This window comes from Camelus bactrianus, chromosome 11 (genome assembly GCF_048773025.1).
Source record: "Camelus bactrianus isolate YW-2024 breed Bactrian camel chromosome 11, ASM4877302v1, whole genome shotgun sequence".
NCBI classification, from domain to species: Eukaryota; Metazoa; Chordata; class Mammalia; order Artiodactyla; family Camelidae; genus Camelus; species Camelus bactrianus.
This window is the reverse complement of record NC_133549.1, coordinates 11,399,041-11,403,092: the sequence shown is the minus strand read 5'-3', so window position 1 is coordinate 11,403,092 and position 4,052 is coordinate 11,399,041.

The window sequence follows — 4,052 nt, the reverse complement described above, 5'->3', positions numbered from 1 at the left end:
TACCCCTTCGTTTTATCAAGCTCTTCAGGATGCGTTTGCTCGAAAAGAATCATTCCAGTTTTGTTTTAGATGACAGCTCAGGGGCGATGTCTGAACTCACTGGAAGTTAAGAGCGAAAAGCTTTGCTACATGGTCCTACCTAGTGCCACTCATTGAACAAAAACCTACTAGGTTCTTACTCTCCATTGTGATAGATGCTAGGAACAGAAAGATAGAGAAGAGATAGTCTTGATGACTCAGAATCTGGAGGAGGAGAGAGCCATGCAAGGAGGAAGGTGTGACAGCGGTGATGTGTCCTGCAGAGATGTGGGGAGGGAGGGCTGAGCTCGTAGCCTGGGTGGCAGGGAGCCTTCACAGGTTGACGTGAGTGTGAGTCCTAATGGATAAGAAGAATTCTCAGGTAGAAAAGGTGGGCAATGGCTCTTCATGGCAAAGGAACAGTGTATACAAAGACATGAGATGCATGATCAGGAGGTGTGAGAAATTTGGTTTTTGAAAAATGTGTGTGTTTGGAAGGGCATCAGAAAAGTATCCAGTGGCCAGAGCAAGAAAAGCCCTGTTATCTGTTACTCGGGGCTTTTTTCCCATAGTTGCTAATGAACGACTTACTACGGCTTTATAGGCAATAAAAGCAAATAAATCACTGTAACAAAGCTTTGTAGCATCGATGCAGAAAACCCAAGTGCATTTTCCTAGACTTCTCCAAGGCAGCCATTCTCCTACCTTGAGTTCTCCAAGGCATCAAGCATTAAAAAGGAAAGAGGAAGAAAAATAAAATGAAAAGGAAGAGGAATGCATTCACCAAGATCTTAACTGAATTGGAGACATGGTACGACCAGGAGGTAGCAGGACCTTGCTCCAGATGGCAGAAATGCTCTCTATTAATTAATCATCACTGCAGTTAATTAAACTTTTGGACGAACATAATGAAAGAACATTTGAACGTCTCAGCTGAAAGGTTAGTTAAGGCTAACCTCCGCTGAGACAGTTGGCTTTGTTCCATACAAGGAGCTATAGTTATAGCTGGATAAAGTGGTAGGGCGCTTTTCAGCTTTCATGGTGATTGATTGCTACTTTGGGGAAACCGACAAAGAGAAATAATGTCACCAGACAAAGCTCCGGCTTTGTTTCTCAATTACAAGCATGTTTTCTAGAAATTCATACAAGAAGAATTACAGTCAGTAAACAAATATACGGAGAGATTCTCGACCTCACTTCTGACCAAAGCCACTCAAACTGAAATATCAGGAAAGAATCACTTTATGCCCATTCACTCGATGGGGCGCTCAAACAGAATGACTTAGCGCAGGCTTTTACTTTTTATTCTGCACGCTGGTGGGATCTTTGCCACATTTAGTTGCACTTATTTGCATTCAAAGTAATATAGGCTCACTAAATTATCTAACTGTACAATATTGAAACCAGACAATAACCAATTCCTGATCTAATATACTCATATGATTGGCATGCATAAGAGCTTTCATGGTACAAATACCTCTAAAACTGCCCAAAACATGGGAATAGCAAGAGTTAGCAAGACTGATGGTTGTACGTATTAGAAAGTATTTATTCAGAAAAGTTATGATGGCCAAATTCTGTATATCAGACACTTAAAAAAAAAGCACTAATTTTGAGAATAACTAGTGATTTCCTTTCACTAGTAATATTGCTTTCAGAAATATCCTAGGAAATAATCTTCACTCCCACTCTACTCCAAAGAAAATCCTGCACTAAGTGTGTACATAAACAAAAATAGTTATTTCAGCATCATTAGTTATAAATAACAGGAAAACTCAAAGTCACGTAATTGCCCAAGGATATAAAAATGTGTATTCAATTATCACATTATAGTTCATCTACTGCATTTGTCAGATAGAACAGGTTATGGTCCAACTAACAAACAACTCCAGAAACTGCAGTCGCCTAAGACACCAAACCCTTGTCTCTTGCCCATGTAATGCCCAATGTAAGTTGAACAACTCACCAGAAAATCTCTCCTCCATGCAGTGACGCGGGGACCCAGACCACTGCACAATGTGAGGCACTGTCTCCTCGCATGGCTTCCAGGAAGAGGAGGAGAAAAAACATGAAAAACTCACACCATCTTTTAAATAGTCTGACCGGAAGTGATGTATCACTTCTGCTCACTATGTTTTTGCCCATTGTCTGACTGAGTTGTTTGTTTTCTACTGTGGCGTTTTAAGAGTTTTAAAAAAATATGAAAATGAATATATGTGTGTATTTGCATGACTGGGACATTGTGCTGTGCACCAGAAATTGACACACTGTAATTGACTGTACTGCAATTAAAAAATATATATACACACACACACATATATTCTAGATACTCGTTCTTTGTCGGACAGATTGTTTAAAAATAGTGTTTTCCACTCTGTGGCTGGCTTTTCATCCTCTGAACAGGAGAGTGAAAGTTTTAAATTTTGATGAAATCTGATTCACCAATTGTTCCTTTTATAGATCATATTTTTGATGTAAATTCTAAGGATTCTTTGCTTCTCTCTAGTTCTCAAAGAAGTTCTCTTATGTTTTTTTCTAAAAGTTTTATAGCTTAGTGTTTCACATGTAAGTCTATGCCCTGTTTTGAGTTAATTTTGTATAAGGCGTGAGACTTAGGTTGAGGTTCTTTTATTGACCCATGGATGTCCGATTGCTCCAGAACCATTTGCTGAGAAATGATCACTCTTCCATTGAATTGCTTTTGTGCTTTTGTTAAAATCAGGTGAGCATATTTTTGTGGGTCTATATCTGAGTTTCCTCTTCTGTTCCATTGGTGCACATGTCTACTCCTCTACTGCGACTTCACAGTTGTGAAATTGGGAGAACTGATTCCTCCCACTTTATTCATTTTCAAAATTATTTAGCTATTCTAGTTTCTGTGCATTTCCATATAAATTTTAGAACAATTTTGTCTATAGCCACAAAAAATCTTGGTGAGATTTTTCATAGCAGTTGTGTTAAACCCTTATATCAATTTGAGGAGCCCTCACATCTTTACTACGATGAGTCTTCCAATCTGTGAACATGGTGTATCTCTCTTTACTTAGTTTTTAAATTTCTTTCATCAGCTTTTTGCAGTTCCCAGTATACAAGTCCTACATATATTTTGTTAGATTTTCACCTGTGTTTCATTTTTGAGTGATTATAAATGATACTGTATTTTTAATTTCAGTCTCAAACTCTGCAAGTTTGATCTTGTATCCTGTGACTTTGCTGAACTCACTTGTCCTAGAAGTTTTTTTTCAGGTTCCTTGGGATTTTCTATATAAATAATGACCTCCCTTGCAGCTAGACGCTATTTTCTTTCCTTCTTTTTGAACAATATGCCTTCTTTCCTTTGCTTAGCTTAATGCACTGGCTGGAACTTCCAGCACTGTATTAAGTAGGGCAGCTGGGTGTGTCTATCTCTGCTTTATTCCCAGTCTTAGAGGGAAATCATTCATTCTTTCACTTATAATGTTAGCTCTAGGGTTTTTATAGGTTCTTTTTATCAAGTTGAAGAAGTGCTCTCTATTCCTATTTTCCTGGGAAGCGGTGCTGGTGCTGAATTCCTGAATTTCTGACCAGCTGGCTACAAATTCAGGGGTTCCACCAACCTCAGGGTGATAATTCACTAGAACCACTCACAGAACTCAGGAAAGCTCTACACCCACTGTCCAGGGACCACAATGAATAACGAAGATGCTCTCGTCACCGGGCAATTCCAAAGTTTTAGAAGCTTCTTCCCAGGCACCAAGGACAAAGACCAGGCACATTCTTTATTATATGACATCATGTGATTTTATTCTTAGCTAGTTAGTATGATTGTGTTAATATTGATTACTTTTTGAATACTGAAATATCCTTGCATTCCCTAGAATAAAGACCACTAGGTTATATATAGTTTTTAAATATATTGCTAAATTCTATTTGCTCATATTTGTTAAGGATTTTTATTTCTATATTCATGAGGGATATTGGTACGTAGTTTTCTTTTTTTGTACTGTCTTTGAAATCAGGGTAATACCAGCATCATAAAATCAATTAAGAAGTGC